The sequence below is a fragment of the Oryctolagus cuniculus genome, chromosome Y (genome assembly GCF_051225735.1).
Source record: "Oryctolagus cuniculus isolate XC-2025 breed Fujian yellow rabbit chromosome Y, ASM5122573v1, whole genome shotgun sequence".
Lineage (NCBI taxonomy): Eukaryota > Metazoa > Chordata > Mammalia > Lagomorpha > Leporidae > Oryctolagus > Oryctolagus cuniculus.
In genome coordinates this window covers 29240603-29266402 of record NC_142889.1, presented here as the reverse complement: position 1 = coordinate 29266402, position 25800 = coordinate 29240603, and the positions used below count along the sequence as shown (strand labels likewise).

The window sequence follows — 25800 nt, the reverse complement described above, 5'->3', positions numbered from 1 at the left end:
CTTTACCTAGAGCAGGGTTAACTATATGATCATTAAGTATACTGGAAATAGATTATGGTAAAATTAAGACTGGGTATCTCAGATGCAGGGGCAGGAAGGATTGTACTGTGGGGGGAGGGAGAATGCAGGGAATCCTACTATAGTTCTCAATATGTACAATATGAAATACATGAAACTTGTTTAACAAATAAAATTAAACATAAATAAAAAAGTAGAAATAGGAAAAGCACAGAAGCTGGAAAAAGCAGCAGTCTAGAAGACATACACAAAGTAAAGTTTGGGATTCTGCTGGCTTCAGAGACTCATGACTACAGGAGACTCACTCCCTACCCTAGGCAAAATACTCATTATCCAAAGCTAAAAATAGAGCATATGGCTCGTAAATGAGTGAGGTGATGTGACTGTGATCATAACACTGTTCTGTACCAGAATAATGTAGGGGGAAAATCATAGGCAGACAACACAACATCTGCATCAAGTAACTTTGTAAATGAGAATGGCACCTTAAGTAAATATTATAGGCAATATTTATTAACACTCACATGTGAAAGCAGAGCTCATTTCCACTGTCCTACTCACAGTAGGGAAGCTAAAAATGCAGGTTGTATGACACAAAGGAAGATGATTTTGAAGAACATATAGCAGGTCTTCATACCTTGTTACTTCCTCCTGTGAAAACCCTAAAATCTGTTGAAGTTTGATTTGCAAAAACATTTTTTCACATCCAATACATGTATACAGTGCATTCTTTGCAAAATTCAGTAATTTTTGCTGAAGATTGCCTTTGAGTAAATGGATTTTCCACTTCCATTGCATGTGTAGAGATTTTCCTCTGTAAGTTCTCTGATAATAACAGCTGGCCTATGGTAGAAAATTTTCATCTATATCCATGTATCTTTTCTCCTGTGATTTCTCTCATGTGTGCTGAAGACTTCTGTCAAAGTAATTGTTCACAAAGATTCCATTATCATGGTTTTCTTCTTTGTGTGAATTCTATCATGTATGCTGACATGTATTCCTGGAAAATATGTCCTTTTTATATTTAGTCAATTGAAAATGTTTCCTTCTGTGTGAATTTTATGACTACTGAGCCTTGAATTCTGGAAAAAATGTTTCTACACATTCTTTGCATTTATAAGATTTTTTTTTCCCCTGTGAGCATGCTCTAATGAAAAATTAGTTGGGACTTCTGGCAAAATGCTTTTCCACACATATTACATTCATAAGGTTTCTCTCTTCTGTGAATTCTGATAGTTAATGAGGGCAGACCTGTGGCAAAATGATTTTCAACACATTACAATCATGGTTTCTCCTTTGTATGATTTCTCTTACAGCTAATGAGGGCAGTCCTGGGGCAAAAGGGTTTTCCACAATTATTGCATTCATGAGATTTCTCCCTTGTGTGAATTTTCTGATGTATAATGATACTTGACTTCCAACGAAAGGCTTTTCCACATATATTTCACTTATAAGGTTTCTCTGCTGTGTGAATTATCTGATGTTTATTGAGGACTGAACTCTGGGAAAAGGCTTTTCCACACTCATTACATTTGTAAGGTTTCTCCCCTGTGTGAGTTCTCTGATGCATAACGAGATGTGATTTCCGATAAAAGGCTTTTCCACATTCATTGCACTCATAAGGTTTCTCCCCTGTGTGAATTTTCTGATGTGTACTAAGTTGTGAATTCTGGCAAAATGCTCTCCCACATATCTTACATTCATAAGGTTTCTCTCCTGTGTGGATTCTCTGGTGTTTAACGAGATATGACTTCTGATAAAAGGCTTTTCCACACTCACTACATTCATGAAGATTTTCCATGTGGCAATGCTCTGGTCTTTAGTGATGTCTGACTTCTGGTAGATGCTTTTCCCACATTCAATGCACTCAATGAGATTTTCCCCTATGTGAGTTCTGTGGTGGATAGTAAGGCAGGATTTACAGCTGAAAGACTTCCCACAGTGCTTACATATATGGACAGTTTACCCCATATGTGTTCTCTGATACATTGTAAGATCTGATTTGTAATTCAGAGATTCATCATACTCAAAAGATCCATGGAGATTCTCTCCTGCTTTTTGATATTTATTGAGATAGACATTTTTATGGAAATTTTTACTTTCAACCAGAGTTTTGTTTCCTGAAATGACAGTTGATTTATTAGAGGTGTGTTCCACACAAATCCTCTCACATTCAAAGGATAGTCTCTTCCTGTTATAGCATTTCCCTTGGCCACTGTGTTCAAAAGCCTGCTGTATATTCTGAATCTGGTGATGTTGACTAAGATGTTCCAAGTATTGGAGTGAGTTCCCAGTGACATTAGGTCCATGAGGTTTCTCTCCAGCTGGTATTTCATCAGGTCCCCTAGAGAGTAGAACATTCAATAAGTCATATACTTCAGGTTTCTTTCCTAAACTATTTTCCTTTTATATAATCAGGTTACAAATATGTCCTGAGGTTAAATTAAATCTTTTCCTTTTTTTTTTCTGAATTCAACTCTGTTGGGAGTTGAGATACTTTTGTAATTACAACTTGCCTCAAATTTACTTCTTCACTTTTCTGGTTGGTTTTGATAAGGTCATCCTTTCTGTTAGCAACTGCAATGAGAAAAAAGTAACCAAATTCATGAACCATATCAAACTGTTTCTTTTGGAATGCTTGTTGAAAAGCAAGTTTATTGTTATCTTAGTTGCATGGATTTAACATCAGTAGACGTTATTCATTTATGATCATTTGGTGGTTTTTACAATAGTTTTCCCAATATTCAAAAATATTCTTAAGTACCTTAAATATTTTTTAAGTTGGGCAAGTGGGTCAAGCCACTGCTTGAGATGGCTGCTTCCCATAACTGTGCTAGTTTGAGCCTCGGCTACTCTGTTTCCAATATAGGTTGCTGATCATATATCCTTGTAGGCAGTGAATAATGCTTCAAGTGCTTGCAACTCTGCCACTCACTTGAAATACCTGAATATACACTTGAAAAGTCTAGATATCATTGCAGACATTTTGCTTCAGACTGGTCTACTACTAATGGTTCAGGAAATTTGGCAGCAGATCAAAGAATGGAAGATATTACTCTCTCCTGCTCTCACTGACATTCTTTCAAGTGGATGAAAATAACTAAAATAATTTAATTTGTATATTTTCAGATTTATTGGGGCTAGCATTGTGGCGCAACAGGTAAAAACACCACCTGCTATGTCAGTTCAAGGCCATGCTACCCCAGTTACAATCCAGCTCTCTGTTACTGTGTCTGGGAAATCAGTGGAATATAGTACAAGTGCTTGGGTCCCTGAACTCTTAGCTTCACCCTGGCTATTGCAACTATTTGAGGAGTGCACCAGTAGAGGACATGATTCTATCTCTTCCTCTGTGTAACTCTGACTTTGAAAATTCAAACTTTGAAAAGCAGTTAAAGAGAGAGAATAGGAGAGAGAGAGAGATCGATCTTCCATCTGCTGGTTCACTTCCAGATGGCCATAATGCACATGGGCCACACCAGAAAGAAGCCAAGAGTCAGGAACTTTGGGTCTCCCACATTTGTGGCAGGGTTACAAACACATGGGCCATCTTCCACTACTTACCTAGGCACATTAACATGTAGATGGATAGGAAGTAGAGCATCCAGGACACAAACTAGCCTCTAAAGGGGATGCCAACATTGCAGGTGGTATCTTTACCCACTACGCTGCAAGAATATTCTGATAAATAACCATTTTTGAAGGTGGAAAAGCATTTCATAAAAATGTCCACTCACTTTCTAAATGGAATAGTATGTTGAATACTTTCCAGTGGACATTACTTTTCCCTATTATTTTTCTTCTATACACTGCTGTTTGATAATTTGAAGTTTTGAATGTTTTTGATTTCTGTGTTGGAGGATTTCTTGTCAACTCCTTTCAAAGAAAAGCTGAGTCCCTTATACATTTATCTCTTTTCCATTTTAGAATTATATTTTAAAAAAAGAGAGGGTTATTATGGCACAGCACAAGCTACTTTCTGCAATACCAGCATCCCATATTTGCAATGCTAGTTTGAGAACTAGCTGCTTTGCTTCTGATCCAGCTCCATGCTAATGGACCTGGGAAAGGAATGGAAAATGACTCAAGCACTTGGTCCCCTGCCATGCATGTATCAGACCCAGATGGAGTTTAAGGCTCCTGGCTTCAGCCTAGTACAGCCCTGGCCAATATGGCCATTTGAGGAGTGAACCAGCAGAATGAAGATCTTCCTCTGTCTCTCTTTCATTCTGCCTTCAAAAAATAAAGTATATCTTTTTAGAAAGAAAAAGAAAGAGGAATTCTAAGTTCAAACTCTCCTCCCAAACAAACAAGAGCTGCTCAATAAAATTCACAGGTACACTTGTCCTTAGATGTCAATCTCCTGGTGAGCATAGGACCACCAATTTTCATGTTCCTATGTAAGGTCATGCTTAGTATCGTGATTTCTGATGTCACAATACAAAGGCTCTTTTTTTATTTACTTATGGATCAGAGAATGAGAGAATGAGAGCCAGAAAGAATAAGGACAGAGCCATTTCACCTTTTAAATATTTGCAAAACCTATTATTTTCTTATTTATTTGACAGAGACAACGAGAGAGCTCCCATTCACTCGTTTCATCCACAAATTTGAGCAATAACAAGGCCTGTGTCTGTTCAAAGCCAGAAGTGGAAATTCAATTTCAGCAAGTAGTAAAACATTGTCTATGAGCTGGCCAATTAATAAGCACTGAAAGAATGAATAAATAATTGAATAAATGTCACAGAACAGGCTTTGAAGGTAGGAAGAAAGAAAAGTTAGAATTCAGGGGATGTATCAAACTGAGAAAACAGCTTTATAAAAGCCAGAAAACACTTGCATTTTGGTTAATCTAAGAAAATATTCAGCAAGAGCAGGAAAGCAGCTAGATGGATATTTGCAAGGCAGCCTTACTTGGAGGCTGTAGAATGCCTTTGTTGCATGTATGATACCAGCTGGCAGAAATTCTGGGATTTAGGAAAAGTTAGTGAGTAATGCTGCAGTCAGCATCTGCTGAGCTTTCTGTCCCAGTCACCCTGACCAACATGTGCTCACTTACTTGAAAGGCTCTGGTTCAGGGGTTTTTCCACCATCCATGGTTCTGCTCCTTGTTCCAACTTGAAGATCACCTCAGGCTTGTTTATGCAGTGCCCTTTTAATAGGAAATCATGTTTGACTTTGTGAAACCACTAACTTTGGGTTTTGAGGGACAACAGCTTGGGCCCAGAAGCAGTGCCAGAAAAAGGCCAAGTTGAATTGCTTTCTAGAGGGAAAAATTTTTCACGGCCTGAAATCCTATACCAACCAGATATGAAACCTTATAAATTGTTGAATTCTCAACTGAGAAAAAATAATTCTACCTGGGTACAAGCTGGTTTTTACTTACCCAAGGACAGTAGGATGCTATAGATTTCTAGCATCACATCCCTGTATAGGGTCCTCTGAGAATGATTCATGTTCTGCCATTCCTCCTTGGTGAAGTCCACAGCCAGGTCTTCAAATGACACCAACACCTGTAACAGCACATTCATCTTCAACATATCAGTCCTGGATCACTAATCACAAAGACTGGAAGTGGATTTTTCTGAGTGTCTTATTTGCTACTTATATATAACAGTTTCCTCTGTAATCTATATGGCAACAGAGAGCAAAATCACAATGAAACTACCCTACCCTTAAAATAATTTTAAAATTCCAAAATCACAATAGAGTTTCCCTTAATATTCTAGAACTGGGGTTTCTTCTAATGATTCTGAAAGCTGTTCACATGGTAATCAGTAAACATAAGTATAAATGCAAAACAAAACTAGCATGCCAGATGAACTAAAAAAGACACATGCTCAAGATTGACCAAGGTGAAAAGAAAATTCCTTTAAAATAGATTTGGGGAGGGAGCAATGTTTTGTCTCAATGGGTTAAGTTGCTTCCTGTGATGCTGGCATCCCTTAAGGTCAATGTTTAGAGTTATGGCTGTTATACTTCCAATCTGGCTTCCTGCTAATGTGCCTGGGAAAGGAGCAGGAGCTGTTGCAAGTATTTCGGACCCTACCACCCATGTGAGAGACACAGTTGGAGCTTTAGGTTCCTGGCTTTGGTCTGGCCCAGAGCTGGCAATTGTAGTCATTGGAGTAGTTAACCAATGGATTGAAGATCTCTCCTTAATTATGGTTCAAGTAATATAAATCCTTTTTCAAAAATTTAAAGCAATATATTTGTCTCTATTATCTGATTACTGTTCATTGAAACACCAAAGATGGTGACATCTTATGCAAGAATGTGTTTATGTTAAGATGCAACAAGAATAGTGGTAAATAGCAAAGAACACAGGCCAGGTACTGGGGAAAAAAAAAAACTCCACTACATCTAGGTGAGTGGTCCTGGGCTATGATGAGATGAAGACAGTGAAAGTGTTCAAGGAGGGCCTGGCACTATGATGTAGTAGGTCAAGCCTCTGCTGTTAGCACTGGAACTCTGTATGGGTGCCGGGTGGAGTCCTGGATGCTCCATTTCTTTTCCAGCTCTCTGGTGTTGGCCTGGGAAAGCAGTAGAGGATGGTCCAAGTGCTTGGGCCCCTGCACCCATGTGGAAGACCCGGAAGAAGCTTCTAGTTCCTCATTTCTATATTGACCCAGCTCCAGCCATTGTAACCATTTAGGGAGTGAACCAGTGGATAGAAAACCTGTCTCCTCATCTCTCCCTCTCTCTGTAACTCTACCTCTCAAATAAATAAATAAATCTTTTTAAAAAATTGTCCAAGGAACTGATAATTAATATTTATATACTTGACCCAATAAAATTTTATGTGCTACTTTTGTAAACTTGTTTATAAACTATGTTCATAAGCATCATAATGTATCCTGCAACAATTAGAATAATTATTATTTTTACATGAAAATGAGTACTCACTCCCTCAGGCACAGGGTGCTTCAATAGAATGTGGTAGTTACTTAAAGATATTTGCACTCTGAAGTGCAAAGAAGACTCCACTGGAGGCAAATGGGGAAGGACTAAATGGCTATTTAGAGGGGAAGAGACCAAAGAGAGACATTGCCAGAGGCCAGGTGGAAAATATCACTGCAGCCATTTGAGGAATGCAGCAGAATGAAGCTGGGAGTTATGTGAACAGTCTAATCTGGGACATTGCAGCTTGGAAAGCCAGTAGTGGGGCATGGCCCACTCACCTCCAGGGATGTAGTTCAAGGAAATTTTTTACTCAAATGTTCTATTCTCTTCCTCTTTCTGGGTCAGGTGGTGATCACATGATATCTGGTCAAGATCTGCATGTAGAGAATGCTAAGCCGGCGCCGTGGCTCAATAGGCTAATCCTCCACCTTGCGGCGCCGGCACACCGGGTTCTAGTCCCGGTTGGGGCGCCGGATTCTGTCCCGGTTGCCCCTCTTCCAGGCCAGCTCTCTGCTATGGCCAGGGAGTGCAGTGGAGGATGGCCCAGGTGCTTGGGCCCTGCACCCCATGGGAGACCAGGAAAAGCACCTGTCTCCTGGCTCCTGCCAGGATCAGCGCGGTGCGCCGGCTGCAGCGGCGGCCATTGGAGGGTGAACCAACGGCAAAGGAAGACCTTTCTCTCTCTGTCTCTCTCTCTCACTGTCCACTCTGCCTGTCAAAAAAAAAAAAAAAAAAAAAAAAAAAAAAAAAAAAAAAAAAAAAAAAAAAAAAAAAAAAAAAAAAAAAAAAAGAGAATGCTGTTTTTAGTTAAGCAGAGGCTTGTCCTGGTGTCACCAAGGGTATCTGGCAGAAATAGGGCCAGCACCATGGTTCACTTGGTTAATCCTCTGCCTGCAGTGCTGGCATCCCATATGGGCACTGGGTTCTAGTCCCAGTTGTTCCTCTTCCAGTCCAGCTCTCTTTTGTGGCCCAGGAAGGCAGTGGTGGATGGCCCAAGTGCTTGGGCACCTGCACCTGCATGGGAGACCAGGAAGAAGCACCTGGCTCCTGGCTTTGGATCAGCACAGCACCAGCCATAGCAGCCATTTGGGGGGTGAACCAATGGAAGGAATACCTTTCTCTCTGTCTCTCTCTCTCTCACTGTCTGTAACTCTACCTGTCAAATAATTTAAAACAAAAAGGGCAAAAATAAAAGCCACAGGGCAAGACAGAGAGAAGTTCCTGCTCCTTGCTTGGAGAGAGTTCTGCTGGCCCCTACTTTTCTATAATCTTTTATTTTCCTTTCATTGCACACCATCACCTCTTCAACCTGCATATTTGCTGCATGGTTCACAGCAAGGGGCACCTGAACAGGGACCTGACGAGGAAGGATCACCTCAAACAAATGAAAATGAAAAGTTTAATGGAGAAGAAGGCTGCCCAAACATGCAGTCATGACCATAACTTTTGTGAATGGAGTTTATCTTTACCCAGAGTAATGGGGTAGGATTTAAAGATCAAGACTAAACAATATTGTAAAGTTTTAAAACAATTCTTGAAAGGGAGAGGAATCATTGTATCAGAAAAAGTTGTACAGGAATTTTAGTCAACAGTAATATTATATATTCCTAGATTTCCAAAGCATGAAACTGGATATCCAAGGGAAAACATTGGGGATATGTTTAAAAAGGAATAGAATTCACTTCTGATTTTTTTATGCAGTGGATGAAATGTGAAATCCAATGAATTAAAGAAATCCATATATAACTTGGAAGAAAAACATATCTGTGAAATAGAGATTTAGAAGAGAAACCAAAGAAAATATTATAACTAGAGAAGTTAATGTCAAATAAAAAATACAGTGGAATTCTTAACAACATACATGTAAAGCAGAATAAAAAGTATCTGAGTGGGAAGGTAAATCTTAGGAAATGTCATGGATGAGAGAAAAGGATGAAATTGTAAGTTAAAAACTTTTTGATGGGATACTATCAAATGACCCAACATAAATAGATCTTTGGATTTTCTGAAAGTATGGAAAGAGAGATTACATTGGAAGGTGTATTCAGTGAAGTAATTATGGAAAAGTCCCCTAACCTGGAGAAAGAAAGGGACACTCATGTACAGGAAGCACACAGAACTCCTAAGACACATGACCTAAAAAGATTTTCACCATGATACTTTGCAGTCAAACTTTCAACAGTAAAGCATTAATAAAAATTATAAAATGTACACAAGAGAAACATGATTACCTTCAGAAACATATCCAATTAGACACAGATGATTTCTCATCAGAAACTCTACAGGCTAGGAGAGAATGCAGAGATTGTCACCCCTGAATACTATGTCCTGCAAAGCTCTCATTTATGAATGAAGGTGAAAAAAAAAAAACTCTCCATAACAAACAGAAATTGAAAGAATATGTCATCAGGGGCTGGTGCTGTGGCATAGTGGGTAAAACCACCATCTGCAGTTCTAGCATCCCATATGGGTGTCAGTTCAAGTCTTGGCTGTTCCATTTCTAATCCAGCTCTCTGCTATGGGCCTGAAAAAGCAGCAGAAGATGGTTCAAGTCCTTGGACCCCTGCACCTGTGTGGGAGACCTGGAAGAAGCTCCTGGCTTCAGAATGGCTCAGCTGTAGCTGTTGAGGCCAACTGGGGAGTGAACCAGCAGATGGACAACCTCTCTCTCTGTACCTTTCCTTCTCTTTGTGTGTAACTCTCTTTTAAAGACACAAAGAAGGGTACTATGCAATAATTAAGGGATCAATTTAACAGGAAGACATGGATATAATAAACATCCAATATATACACCAATGCCAGAGCACCAGGCTATTTAAAATAATTTTTAATTGACATAAAGGGAAACATGGAGTCCAATAATGGAGGACTTCAACATCTAGTTTCATCAATCGACTGATCAACTTGATAGAAAACCAACAAAGAAATATCAGAGCTAATCAACACTATGGGCCAGGGCCAGTGCTGCGGTGCAGCAGGTTAACACCTCGGCATGAAGTGCCAGCATCCCATATGGGTGCCAGTTCTAGTCCCAGCTGCTCCTCTTCCAATCCAGCTCTCTTCTGTGGCCTGGGATAGCAGTAGAAGATGGCCCAAGTCCTTGGGCCCCTGCACCCAGCAGAAGCTCCTGGCTCCTGGCTTCAGATTGGCACAGCTCTGACCATTGCAGCCAATTGGGGAGTGAACCATCAGATGGAAGACTTCTCTCCCTCTGCCTCTCCTCTCTCTGTGTGTAATCCTGACTTTCAAATAAATAAATCTTAAAAAAAAAACACTGTGGATCAAATGGACTGAACAGATATCTACTGAATATCTCACAGTTGCAGAATACACATTATTTTCATCACTATGTGGAACCTTCTCTAGGATAGACCATATGCTAGGCCATAAAGCAAGTCTCAGCAAACCCAAATTATTGAAATCATACCATGTGTCCTTTCTGACCACAATGAGATAAAGCTAGAGATTTAGAATGTAAGAATCTCTAGAAAATATGCAAATATATGGAGACTGAATAACACAATATTGAATGATGAACAGTGATTCACAGAAGCAATCAAATGGGAAACCAAAGAATTCCTGGAAATGAATGAAGATGACACTACAACATGCAAAACTTATGAAATGGGGCCAGCACTGGGCTGTAGTGGGTAAAAGCTGTCGCCTGCAATGCCAGCACCCCATATGGGCACCAGTAAGAGTCCTGGCTGCTTGTTTTCTGATCCAGCTCTCTGCTGTGGCCTGGGAAAACAGTGGAAGATGATCCAAATCCTTGGTCCACTGCACCCACATTGGGGACCCAGAAGATGCTCCTGGCTTCTGGATTCAGATCAGCACATCTCCAGCCATTGTAGGCATCTGTGGGAGTGAACTAGCAGATGGAAGACCTCTCTCTCTGCCTTTCAAATTCATAAATAAATCTTAAAAATAAAAAAGAAAACAAGAAAGCAGAACTGAGATTCAAAAAACAATGATACAAAATTGAAAATAGATCTACCACATGACCTAGCAATCCTAGCCCTGAGAATTTACCCAAATGAAATGAAATTAGCATATGAATAGTCCATGTTTACTGAAACACAACAACCAAGATATGGAATCAACCCAGATGTCCTCAATTAATGACTGTATTAAGAAATTGGGGTACATATACAGTATATAATCTGACTTAGATTTAAAAAAGAATAAAACCTTGTCTTTTGAAACAAACTGGATGAAACTAGAAGCCACTATAACCACTATAACCACTAAAATAATCCAGTCCCAGAAAGGCAAATGCCATATGTTTTTCCTGATCTGTGGTAACTAATAGAGTAAAAAAGTAGTGAAATTCACATTTTGAGATTCAATGATTGTTTACAGCCTTTGTATCTATTGTTGAAAAACAGAGCTTTTGTTCTTCTTACTACTTATTGGATTCTTAGTGTAGGGTTAATCTTCTGAGTATAAAATAAACTGAAAATAGATCATGGTAAAATCATTGTACAAACGTAGTTGAAAATGGACCTTAATGCAGAATGGGACTGGCCAGGGGAAAGGAAGAGGAGGAGGAGAGAGGGAGTGTGGTTGGGAGTGTGGGTGTGGTGGGAAGAATCACTATATTTCTAAAGGATACTCATGAAGTGTGAATTCCTTAAATAATAAATTTTAAAAAAGGGAAGGAGAAGGAAGTGCAGAGACATGAAAGGGAGGGTATAATGAGAAACATCACTAAACTCCTAAATCTATACATACAAAATATGCATGCTTTAAAAAGTGAGCAAAATTTAAAAGCCAAATGTATATATACTTCTTTATAATGCATCAGTAAATAACACATAAATAATAAAAATTAATAAAACAACAAATAAATACATCTAGCAAGTATTACTGTGATGTTTAAAAAACCTACAAATAATCAAAATAAGATAGTAATCTGAGTAAATACATATAGTAGAAATAGTAAATGAGGGTACAAATACTTTGCCCTTGCATTTTCAAACACTCTATGCCAATGACCATTTGAACAAAGAGTAAAATGTGTAGGGTCGTTTGTCATATGTATGAGAAAAATATACTATAAGCATAATACAGAAACTGGAAAAAAAGATAACTGAAAATAAGACACTATGAAGTTACTAGGCCATAAAGCAAGTCTCAGCAAATTCAAAAGAATTAGAATCATACCATGCAGCTTCTCAGACCATAAAGGAATGAAGTTGGAAATTAGTAACTCAGGAACCCCTAGAGCATACGCAAACACATGGAGATTGAACAACATGCTCCTGAATGAACAATGGGTCATAGAAGAAATCAAAAGAGAAATCAAAAACTTTCTGGAATGAGGATAACAGCACAACATACCAAAACTTATGGGACGCAGCAAAAGCAGTGTTATGAGGAAAGTTTATATCAATAGGTGCCTACATCAAGAAATTGGAAAGGCACCAAACAGATGAGCTTTCAATTCACCTCAAGGATCTAGAAAACCTACAGCAAACCAGACCCAAATCTAGTAGGAGAAGAGAAATCATTAAAATCAGAGAAGAAATCAAAAGGATTGAATCCAAAAAAACATTACAAAAAATCAGCCAAACGAGGAGCTGGTTTTTTGAAAAAATAAACAAAATTGACACCCCATTGGCCAACTAGCTAAAAAAAGAAGAGAAAAGACCCAAATCAATAAAATCAGAGATGAAAAAGGAAACATAACAACAGACACCACAGAAATAAAAAGAATCATCAGAAATTACTACAAGGACTTGTATGCCAGCAAACAGGGAAACCTATCAGAAATGGATAGATTCCTGGACACATGCAACCTACCTAAATTGAACCAGGAAGACATCAAAAACCTAAACAGACCAATAACTGAGACAGAAATTGAAACAGTAATAAAGGCCCTCCCAACAAAGAAAAGCCCAGGACCAGATGGATTCACCGCTGAATTCTACCAGACATTTAAAGAAGAACTAACTCCAATTTTTCTCAAACTATTCAGAACAATCGAAGAAGAGGGAATCCTCCCAAATTGTTTCTATGAAGCCAGCATCACCTTAATTCCTAAGCCGGAAAAAGATGCAGCACTGAAAGAGAATTACAGACCAATATCCCTGATGAACATAGAGGCAAAAATCCTCAATAAAATTCTCGCGAATAGAATGCAACAACGCTTCAGAAAGATCATCCACCCAGACCAACTGGGATTTATCCCTGGTATGCAGGGATGGTTTAATGTGTGCAAGACAATGAATGCGATACACCACATTAACAGACTGCAGAAGAAAAACCATATGATTATCTCAATAGATGCCGAGAAAGCATTTGATAAAATACAACACCCGTTCATGATGAAAGCTCTAAGCAAACTTGGTTTGGAAGGAACATTCCTCAATACAATCAAAGCAATCTATGAAAAACCCACAGCCAACATCCTATTGAATGGGGAAAAGTTGGAAGCATTTCCACTGAGATCTGGTACCAGAGAGGGATGCCCACTCTCACCACTGCTATTCAATATAGTTCTGGAGGATCTAGCCAGAGCTATTAGGCAAGAAAAAGAAATTAAAGGGATACAAATTGGGAAGGAAAAATTCAAACTATCCCTCTTTGCAGATGACATGATTCTTTATGTAGGGGACCCAAAGAACTCTACTAAGAGACTATTGGAACTCATAGAAGAGTTTGGCAAAGTAGCAGGGTATAAAATCAATGCACAAAAATCAACAGCCTTTGTATACACAGACAATGCCATGGCTGAGGAAGAACTTCTAAGATCAATCCCATTCACAATAGCTACAAAAACAATCAAATACCTTGCAATAAACTTAACCAAGGACGTTCAAGATCTCTACGATGAAAATTACAAAACCTTAAAGAAAGAAATAGAAGAGGATACCAAGAAATGGAAAAATCTTCCATGCTCATGGATTGGAAGAATCAATATCATCAAAATGCCGATTCTCCTAAAAGAAATTCATAGATTCAATGCAATACCAATCAAGATACCGAAGACCTTCTTCTCAGATCTGGAAAAAATGGTGCTGAAATTTATATGGAGGCACAAGAGACCTCGTATAGCTAAAGCAATCTTGTACAACAAAAACAAAGCCGGAGGCATCACAATACCAGATTTCAGGACATACTACAGGGCAGTTGTAATCAAAACAGCATGGTACTGGTTCAGAAACAGATGGATAGACCAATGGAACAGAATTGAAACACCAGAAATCAACCCAAACATCTTCAGCCAACTCATATTTGATCAAGGATATAAAACCAATTCCTGGAGCAAGGACAGTCTATTCAATAAATGGTGCTGGGAAAACTGGATTTCCACGTGCAGAAGCATGAAGCAAGACCCCTACCTTTCACCTTACACAAAAATCCACTCAACATGGATTAAAGACCTAAATCTATGACCTGACACCATCAAGTTACTAGAGAACATTGGAGAAACCCTTCAAGATATTGGCACAGGCAAAGAATTTCTGGAAAAGACCCGGGAGGCACAGGCAGTCAAAGCCAAAATCAACTATTGGGATTGCTTCAAATTGAGAAGTTTCTGTACTGCAAAAGAAACAGTCAGGAGAGTGAAGAGACAACCGACAGAATGGGAAAAAATATTTGCAAACTATGCAACAGATAAAGGGTTAATAACCAGAATCTACAAAGAGATCAAGAAACTCCACAAAAACAAAACCAACAATCCACTTAAGAGATGGGCCAAGGACCTCAATAGACATTTTTCCAAAGAGGAAATCCAAATGCCCAACAGACAAATGAAAAAATGTTCAAGGTCACTCGCCATCAGGGAAATGCAAATCAAAACCACAATGAGGTTTCACCTCACCCCGGTTAGAATGGCTCACATTCAGAAATCTACCAACAACAGATGCTGGCAAGGATGTGGGGAAAAAGGGACACTAACCCACTGTTGGTGGGAATGCAAACTGGTCAAGCCACTATGGAAGTCAGTCTGGAGATTGCTCAGAAACCTGAAGATAACCCTACCATTCGACCCAGCCATCACACTCCTTGGAATTTACCCAAAGGAATTTAAATTGGCAAACAAAAAGCGGTCTGCACCCTAATGTTTATTGCAGCTCAATTCACAATAGCTAAGACCTGGAACCAACCTAAATGCCCATCAACGGTAGACTGGATAAAGAAATTATGGGATATGTACTCTTTAGAATACCACACCGCAGTAAGAAACAACGAAATCCAGACATTTGCAACAAAATGGAGGAATCTGGAACACATCATGCTGAGTGAAATAAGCCAGTCCCAAAGGGACAAATACCATATGTTCTCCCTGATCGGTGACAACTGACTGAACACCAAGAAGGAAATGGACACTATGGGAAACAGTGACTTGATCAGCATAGCCCTGACTTTTAATGAACAACTTAATACATTATCCCTCTTAGTAGTTTTTTTGTCTGTTCTATTTAATATGACTGGTTTAATTCTGTAATTAATACACAGTTATTCTTAAGTGTTGAAATTTAACTGAAATGTGATCCCTGTTAAACATAAGAGTGGGTATAAGAGAGGGAAGAGATGTACAATTTGGAACATGCTCAAGCTGACTTGCCCCAAATGGTAGAGTTAGAAACATACCAGGAGATTCCAGTTCAACCCCATCAAGGCGGCATGTACCAATGCCATCTCACCAGTCCAAGTGATCAATTTCAGTTCACAATTGATCATAATGAAAGGACTAAGAGTCAAAGGAAGCACATAAACAAGTCTAGTACCTGCTAATACTAACTGATAGAATAAATAAAGGGGAGAGTGATCCAACATGGGAAGCGAGATACTCAGCAGACTCATAGAATGGTGGATGTCCTAAACAGCACTCTGGGCTCAGAATCAGCCCTAAAGGCATTCCGATCTGGCTGAAAAGCCCATGAGAGTATTTCAGGCATGGAAAGCCAAGACTCTCTGGAAAAAAAAAAAAAAAACCTAAATGAAAGATCTCTGTGAGTGAGATCCCAGTGGAAAGAACAGGTCTTCAAAAAGGAGGTACCTTTCTCTGAAGGGAGGAGAGAACCTCCACTTTGACTATGACCTTGTCTAAACAAGATAAGAGTCGGAGAACTCAGAGGGCTTCCATAGCCTTGGAAACTCATGACTGGAGCACAGGGAGATTACTGATGCCATAGACAGGAGTGTCAATTGGTAAAGTCAACAACAGGAGTCACTGTGCACTTACTCCTCATGTAGGATCTCTGTCCTTAATGTGCTGTGCATTGAGACTTAATGCTATAATGAGTACTCAAACAGTATATTTTGCTTTGTGTTTCTATGGGGGTGCAAACTGTTGAAATCTTTATTTAATGTATACTAAACTGATCTTCTGTAAAAAAAAAAAAAAAAAGAAATTATCAACTCCCAACTTGACTCTCAATGGGATTAAACATGACAATAGGTCTGATCTGATTTCATCATCATTTAAAAAATCATCTATTATTTTTCACTTTATGTTTTTGTGGGAGCAAACTGTTGAAATCTTTACTTAATGTATGCTAAACTGATCTTCTGTATATAAAGAGAATCGAAAATGAATCCTCATGTGAATGGAAGGGGAGAGGGAGTGGGAAAGGGGAGGGATGTGGGTGGGAGAGACGTTATGGGGGGGAAGCCATTGTAATCCATAAGCCGTACTTTGGAAATTTATATTCATTAAATAAAAGTTAAAAAAAATCAAAAAAAAAGGAAAATTTGACTCACACTCAAGGGAAAAAAATACCTAGAAAGAAATTTAAGTCATGTGTTTCAGGAAGACAATATGGTTAAACAGTCTACAAATTTCTTCCTATAGTTAAAAATTATATGCAAGTTAGATAAAGAATGCACTCATGTCAGAGACCTGGAAGAAGATCCTGGCTCCTGTCTTAAGACTGGTCAGTCTCTGGCTGTTGTGACCATTTGGTAAATGAATCAGTCAGTGAATGGGAGATATTCTCTGTGTGTGTGTGTGTGTGTTTGTGTAACTCTGCCTTTCAAATCAATAACATTAAAAAAAAGAAATAAAACCTACTTGTAGGCTAAATCAACATACTAGAAGTGGAATAAAAATAATCTAATGGAACATGAAATATGTTAGAACCTTAATATAGCTGCATAAAGCAAGCTTTGGAAACTTAATCCTCATTCAAGTTTCTGTCTAAGATCTAAAGCTATGAGTTTTACTTCTTAGTTTCTCTCACCATGTGATGTCACTGGCCACATTATGATCCAGGAAGAAGGCCCTTTCTGGATCAGTCCTCTTAACTTTAGACTGCCCAGCTTCCAGACTGTAAAAAATAAGATTTGTTTTCTCGGGGTTGGTTGTTGGCACAATAGCTTATGTCACCATTTGTGAAGCTGAAATTTCATACCACAATGCTGGTTGGATTCCTGGTTGCTCAACTTTCAATTCAGCTTCCTGCTAATGCACCTAGGAATGCAATGTATAATTGTCCCAGGACTTAAGATTCCTGCCACCCATGTCAGAGGTCCAGACGGAGCTCCTGGCTCCTGGCAGTGGCCTTGCCCAATAGTAGCTATTGTAGCCATTCGGTGAGTGAAAGAATGTTAGAATCTCGAGCCAGCGCCATGGCTCACTAGGCTAATCCTCCACCTTGTGGCACTGGCACACCAGGTTCTAGTCCCGGTCAGAGTGCCAGATTCTGTCCTGGTTGCCCCTCTTCCAGGCCAGCTCTGCTGTGGCCTGGGAGTGCAGTGAAGGATGGCCCAAGTCCTTGGGTCCTGCACCCCATGGGAGACCAGGATAAGCACCTGGCTCCTGCCATTGGATCAGTGCAGTGCACCGGCCACAGCACACCAGCCACGTCGGCCATTGTAGGGTGAACCAATGGCAAAGGAAGACCTTTCTCTCTGTCTCTCTCTCACTGTCCACTCTGCCTGTCAAAAAAAAAAAGAATATTAGAATCTCTCTCTCTCTCTCCTTTTTCTACTGCTCTGCCTTTCAAGAAAATAAATTTTGAAACAATTTTTTTCTAAATGACCTATTGTATTACATATTTATCACAAAACAGACTGAGACAGAAAATAGACCAACAGTTTGTTTTTTAACTTATGAAAAATAAAATATGAATATTAAGCTATTTAGAAGCCCACAAAACAATTTAGAAAGCAAAGCATTTTAAATTAGAAAGCTTGAAGAAATTGAAATTGAAAAAGTTCATGGGGTCAGCATTGTGGTGTAGTGGGTTATGCTGCCACCTATGATGTCAGATTCCCATCTGGGCACCAGTTTGTGCCCCAGCTACTCCTGATCAAGTGCTCTGTTAATGTTTCTGGGAAAGCAACATAGCCCAAGCATTTGGGCCCCTTCCACCCATGAAATTACAGGCTCTTGGCTTCAACCTGGCCCAGCATGACCACTGCAGACAACTGGGTAGTAAACCACTGGATGAAAGGTCTCTCTGTCTCTCCTCTCTTTCAAACAAATTAATCTTTAAATCAGAAACTGAAGGAAGTCAAATGCAAAAAAAAAAAAAACCTAGGAAGTAGTTAATGAAACAACAGCCTATTACATACTGGCTGCCATTGCCCATGAATGATGGCATGCTTTTCAGGAAAAATGAAAATAAATTTTGAGTGTCTTGAAGGAAAATATTCATCCCTGGTTATCTAGTGAAATTCTAAAGTATGAGATAAGCAAGGGCAGATATTTTGTCTCATTGTGATAAGCTGTTTCTTGGGATACTCACGTCCCATATCAGAGTACCCGCTGCTGCTTCTGGCTTAGTTTCAAGCTAATTCACACCCATGGTGGCAGCAGATGATAGCAATTACTTGGCTCCTGGCTGGATAGACACATGGGATTTCTGAATTGAGTTTCAGCCTCCTAGTTTTAGCCTGGCCCTTCTGCAACTATTGCAAGGATGTGGGAAGTGTATGATCAGACAGAGGATCTCTCATTTTGTCTTTCAAAAAAAATTAATATATAAAGGTGGACAAAGACAATTTTCTGAACAAAACACTAACAACAACTAACATGTAACAAAAACCTACTATGCTATATGATGTTAAGTTCTCCAGGCTGAAAGAAAATGATTCAAGATGATTATTTGGATAACCAGAGATTGGGAACCATTTTTCTGCCAACCATCATTTGGATATTTATAACATTATTTTAAGGCCATACAGAATTATCAATGTAAAAAGTAGCCAGCTATAGATTTACTGAATTAAGATTACCACCTGGGATTGTCTTGGCTGAACCAGATCAAATGATTTCATGGGCTGTATATGGGTATCAGGTCAGATATCTACCACCCCTGATTTACAGGAAAGAATTAGGACCACTAAAAATGGTAATAATATCTGTAAGTATAAAGATCTTCAAGCATTTTTATTCTCTTGACTGATTAAAGACATGATTATTTGAAGTGATTATTACAGAATGTCAAACATTCACATATTGATTCAATATATAAAGAGACAAAAATAGTACAGTGTATAGGAGACATAAATAGAATTATTCAAATATAAGTTGGCTGTAGATGTTTGGATTGATTTCTGGTGTTTCAATTCTGTTCCATTGGTCTATACATCTATTTATGTACCAGTACCATGCTGTTTTGATTATAACTGCCCTGTAGTATGTCTTGAATTCTGGTATTGTGATGCCTCTGGCTTTGCTTTTGTTGTAAAAAATTGCTTTAGCTATTCAAGGTCTCCTGTCTACAACCCAACACCATCAAATTATTAGAGAACATCGGAGAAATGCTGCAAGATATAGGCATAGGAAGACTTCTTGGAAAAGACCTCAGAGGGGCAGGGAAAGCCAAAATTAACAATTGGGATTACATCAAATTGAGAAGTTTCTGTACTGCAAAAGAAACAGTCAGGCAAGAGAACAGGCAGCCAACAGAATGGGAAAAAAATATTTGCAAACTATACAACCGATAAAGGATTAATAACCAGAATTTACAAAGAGATCAAACAACTCCACCACAACAAAACAAAAAACCCACATAAGAGATGGCCCAAGGACCTAAATAGACATTTTTCAAAAGCAGAAGTCCAAATGGCCAACAGACACATGAAGAAATATTCAGGATCACTAGTCATCAGGGAAATGCAAATCAAAACCACAATGAGGTTTCACCTCCTGCCAGTTAGAATGGCTCACATTCAGAAATCAACTAACAATAGATGATGGCAAGATGTAGGGAAAAGGGGACACTATTCCACTGTTGGTGGGAATGCAAACTGGTAAAGCCACTATGGAAGACAGTCTGGAGATTCCTCTGAAACTTGAATATAGCCCTACCACACAACCCAGCCATCCAACTCCTTGAATTTTACCCAAAGGAAATTAAATTGGAAAATAAAAGAACTGTCTGCACCTCAATGTTTATTGCAGCTCAATCATAATAGCTAAAACATGGAATCAACCTAAATGCCCATCAACAGTAGACTGGATAAAGAAATTATGGGGCATGTACTCTATAGAATACTATACAGCAGTAAAAAAAAATAAAATCCGGTCATTTGCAACAAAATGGAGGAATCTGGAAAACATGCTGAGTGAAATAAGCCAGTCCCAGAGGGACAAATATCATATGTTCTCCCTGATTGGTGACAACTAACTGAGCACCTAAAAGGAAACCTGTTGAAGCAAAATGGACACTATGAGAAACAATGTCTTGACCAGCCCTTGTCCTGACTGTTGAGGAACAACTTAACTATTTTATTCTTTTTAGTATTTTTTTCTTTAACTTAATACTATTGGTTGAACTCTGTAATTAACACACAATTATTCTTAGGTGTTTAAATTTAACTGTAAAGTAAGCCCTGTTAAATATAAGAGTAGGAATAAGAGAGGGAAGCGATGTACAGTTTGGCACATATTCGCTCAGACTACCCCTAATGGTAGAGGTAGAAACGTGCCAGGAGATTTCAATTCAATCCCATCAAGGTGGCATGTACCAATGCCATTTTGTTAAAGCAATCAGTTTAAGTTCATAATTGATCAAAAAGATAGGATCAATTGTCAAAGGGATTACATAAATAAGACCAGTGTCTGCAAATAATAATTGATAGAATTAAAAAGGAGAATAATCCTAAATGGAAAGCAGGATACACATTAGACTCATAGAATAGCAATGCCTTAAACAGAACTCTGGCCTCAGAATCAGCCATTAAGGGATTCAGATCTGGCTAAAAAGCCCATGAGAGTTTCACAGGCATGGAAAGCCAAGACACTGTGGCAAAAATAAATAAATAAATAAATAAATAAATAAATAAATAAATAAATAAATAAATAAATAAATGAAAGATCCCTGTAAGATCCCAGCAGAAAGAACACGTCAAAGAAGGAATTACCTTTCTCTGAATGGAGGAGAGAACTTCCACTTTGAATATGGCCTTGTCTAAATAAGATCAGTTTCTGAACTCAAGAGGCTTCCATAGCCTTGGCAGCTCATGACAAGAGCCTTGGGTGATTACAGACATCATAAGTAAGAGTGTCAACTGTTAAATCAACAACAGGAGTCACTGTGCACCTGCTCCCCATGTAGGACCTCTGTTGTTAATGTGTTGTAAAATGCCAAGTAATGGTAAAACTACTACTCAAACATTACTCTATACTTTGTGTGTCTGTGTGGGTGCAGTATGTTGAAATCTTTACTTAGGATATACTAAGTTGATCTTCTGTGTATAAAGTGAAAAAAAAAAGTGAATTGTGATGAAGAATGGGGTGGGTACAGGAGTGGGAGATGAGATGGTTGCAGGTGGGAGTGAGGTAATGGGGGGGAAAAGCCACTATAATCCAAAAGTTGCATTTTGATAATTTATATGTATTAAATAAAAGTTGGAAAAAATTGAATTATTCAATAGAAAAATCTATATTCCATATGAAGCAGTACAGTATTTCTCCAAAGATATTGGGATAAATTATTTTCAATGTAATTTTTAAAGCTATGAGTAACAAATAAATCATATCAGTATTATGCATCAAAATAAATTAATGCAACAAAGTAGTGTATTCATTTAACAGAGATGCTATAATACTATGCTATAGAGAAGGCAACTTAACAGAAATTTATTTTCTCATGATTCTGTAGAATGATGGTTTAAGAATGAGATGCTGGGGTTGGCACAGTGGTTTAGTGGGTAAAGCTGCCATCTGCAGTGTGGGCATTCCATAAGGGCACCAGTTAGAGTTCTGGTTGCTCCACTTCCCATCCATCTGCTATGGCCGGGGAAAGCAGTTAGAAGATGAAGATAGTCCAAGTCCTTGAGACCCTGTACCTGCTTGAGCGACCCAGAAGAAGATTCTGGTTCCTGGCCTCAGATCAGTGCAGCGCCAGCCATTGTGGCAAACTGGGTAGTGAACCAGCAGACGGAAGACCTATCTCTGCCTCTCCTTCTCTCTATGTTGAACTCTGACTTTGAAATAAATAAATAGATCTTTAAATTTAAAAAAAAGGTGCTTGCAGATTTAGTTTTTTCTGAGGTCTTTACAATTTAAGAATAGCCAACTTCTCACAATGTCCTCATATTGCCTCTTCTTTGTATGCTCTCATCACTGGTTTCTCCCCGACAAAGACCAAGTTGAATGGGATTAAGGCACACCTATAGAATCTCAATCAACCTTAATTATCCATTTGAAGGTTCTATTTCCAAATGCAGACACATGGAGTTTAACATATCCAAATACAGATTTGTGGAGGTACACTCCTTAGTCTATGACACTGAGTGAAACAATCAATAGGAGCACTACAATTAAATATTTAAAATGTTTTATGGATGTACACATTTAACATAGAATTTAGAGTATCAGTTAAGATGTCTATGAATCACACTGGAGGTTTGATGCCCACTCTAGTTCCTGATTCCCACTTCCTGCATGCGAATAACCTAGTGAGGATGGCTCAAGGAATTAGGTTCTTGCCACACACAGGAAAGATGCTGACTGAACTCCCAGCTCATGGATTGAGGCAAACCCAGCCCCAGCCATATTCCCATACATTGCAGTTATCTGGGAAGTAAACCCATAAGCAAGACTTCTCTCTTCCTCCCTATCTCCCTATCTCTATCTATCTACCTACCTACCTATGTATATCTGGAAGTGTGTATGTCTTCTCTCCCTCCCAAATCAATAAATTAAATTTAAAAGGATACACAATAAAAACACTAATCATAAAAAACTCAATTGGATGCCTTATTTAGCAGCAAATTATCAAGAAGAAATAGAAGACCAGAGGTATTAAGAGACTTTTTGTCATAATAAATAATATTTCATGATAACATAATTATGTCAGTATGCCTAAAAACAACCTCAAAGGACATGAGACAGAATTCACAGAAGAAAAAAAAATTTTTTAAATCAAATATTATCTGATAATTGATACTGTTTATAGTAATATATGAAATAATTGATAAAAAGATGAATCAATCATAAATGTGAGTGACAAAATGTTGACCTAATTAATATTTTTAGACCACCCTGTGGAACACACACAAAGACAGCACATATGCTGACCCATAAATAAGACTAAAATCACAAATTATTCTACCTAATCACATGGAATTGGTTACAAATTGATAAGAAAAAAGAAATCCAGACCTGATTGGATGAGGAAAGGCTGGGCACCTATGCTTGTGCCCTGTCTGATGTACCTGGGCATTAACTTGAGGTGTTTTAGCAATGTTGGTTGGAGATTCTGGCACAGTGTGCCCCTGTAACTACCTCCACCCCACCTTCCACTGTCCCCTTGAGCATGGTGGCTGGGTCATTAGGGATGACAAAGTGGCAGATCTCTCAACTCATGTCATGGATAAAGGTGGTTCCCACATCCACAGGGAGGTGTCTGTCTGAAATAGAAATGGTCCAATCATTTTTGCCACCCAGCTGTGGAGCTCAAGGCAGGTGATAATAAGGGGGAGGAGGAGATGGTGGCCCAGCGCCAGAGGTGGAAAACTGTGGGTTATGCAACTGATTGAGCATAATGACAGTGAAGACATGTTTGGTGATTATGACAGCTTTACTGAAAACTTTTTAGGTCATGTTGATGACCTGGAACAAAAATATATGGAAATTCCTGAACATAGGAAACACATTACAGACTTTGCCACTGGTGATCTTTGTTTAGAAAGTAATGAAAACAAACTCAGCATCCCCACTGTGGGCAACTTTACTGAACTAAAAACTGAGGAGCACACAAAGAACCAGAATAGACCTAAAGATACCCCTGTTAAAAATGGAACTGGTTTTTTGTCACATATGCCTTCCTCACAGGTTTTATACTTTGATAATTTGCAGAACTCTACAAATGATTGCGGTGGTCGGTGACCTAAAGAAAGGGATAGGAATGTAACCTGTCTCAAGTCTAGAAATGAAGAATTGTTCCTTAATCACATAGAAGCAACCCCAGAAAAATGATTAATTCTCTCCTAAAGTCAGAACAAATTCAGATAAGAATAGGAGAAAAAGTATTAAAGATCATCTAAAATGTACCATGACTGGAAATGTCAAGGCCAAAATACCAGTATTTTCTAGGAATAACAGCTGAAAGAGATTCTCCTATCTGAAGAAATTAATGTTGCTAAGAAAACAACTGAATCATCATCAGATAACCTTGGTCCTTTCTATTCATTGCTCAGCAAAGTGAGACCTTTATGTTCAGTTCAAAGGAATTAAAAAGGTATATGGTAGTACTTTTTGCTGGAATGAAAGCAAGATTTCTGATTGCTATCATAGTATTAGTACACATCAATAGAAACAAAGGCTTTCAAGGTCATATTTCTTGAAAACAAATCAAAAGAGCAATTGTCTCTCAGCCTTCCATAAATATCCTGCTAGTACTAAAACCCTCCCTGTGACTCCCCTCAACAGTCACACTTCTCAAACCAGTTATCCTTGCTGTCTCTCATTCCTCATCTCAAATAATTCTCCAGCTTAATCCAGTTATGGGTTCTGTACTCTTAGGATATAATGACCAGGGCACCTAAATGAGTTTTTTTTTTATTGCATTTTTTGTCAGATTTCTCAATTAGATACCTGATGCTATTGACTGCATCATTCTTGAAACTCCTTTCTCAACTTCTTGACCCTCCACTCCTGTTGTTTTCTGATTATTTAACTCTTCCACACTTTTGAAAACTGGTGCTTCTGTGACTGTCTCTGTCTTCTCTATCAAAAAGTTGTTGAAATTCCTTTGAACACTCATGTCTTGAGTGAAGTCAGGAATACTGTATATTAAAATAAACATATTTGGGGTGAGTGACACAACACTTAAGATTCCACTTGATGAGGCCAGTGCTGTAGTATAGTGGGTTAAATCTCCAGCTTGCAGTGCCAGAATTCCATATGGGTGTGATTCAAGTCTGGGCTCTCCACTTCCAATCCAGTTCCCTGCTGATGTGCCTGGGAAAGCAGTGGAGGTTTGCACAAGTGCTTACACCCCTGTACCCACATGGGAGACCTAGAAGAGGCTTCTGGCACCTGGCTTTGACCTGGCCTAGCCCTGGTGGTTATGGCCATTTGGAGAATAAACCAGTGGATGGGGTCCTCACTCTCTCTGTCTCTACCTCTTTCTGTAACTCTTTCAAATAAATAAAATCTTTAAAATAAAAAAAAAAAGATGCCACTTGAGACACCCACATTCTATATTTCAGTGCCTGGGTCTAAGTACCAGCTCCACTTCCAGTTTCATTTCCTGCTACTGTACAACCTGGGAAGGAGCACGTGGTGGCCCAAGTACTTGGGTACTTAACACCTATGTGGTGGATCTGAATTGGGTTCCTTATTTCTGATTTCAATCTGGCCTAGCCTAGACTATTGTGGACATTTGGGGAATGAGCCACTGGATACAAGATGTTTCGGTCTCTACCTTTCAAGTTAAAAACAAACTAACTAAATATCCTTTTCTA

General features: G+C 38.7%; 2 pseudogenes across 1 annotated transcript in view; one reads left to right on the top strand and one right to left on the bottom strand.

The window, feature by feature from the left end:
* Positions 1-518: 518 nt before the first annotated feature.
* Positions 519-25800, bottom strand: part of LOC149119453 (uncharacterized) — a 38003-nt pseudogene continuing 12721 nt past the window's right edge. The window contains exons 2-5 of the transcript XR_016228572.1: positions 5405-5531; positions 5078-5170; positions 2535-2595; positions 519-2362 (exon numbers count right to left, since the gene is read on the bottom strand). The product of XR_016228572.1 is annotated as an uncharacterized LOC149119453 (transcript). The remainder of the gene's footprint in view (positions 2363-2534; positions 2596-5077; positions 5171-5404; positions 5532-25800) is intronic.
* LOC149119454 (helicase POLQ-like pseudogene) lies at positions 5855-25445 on the top strand (annotated as a pseudogene).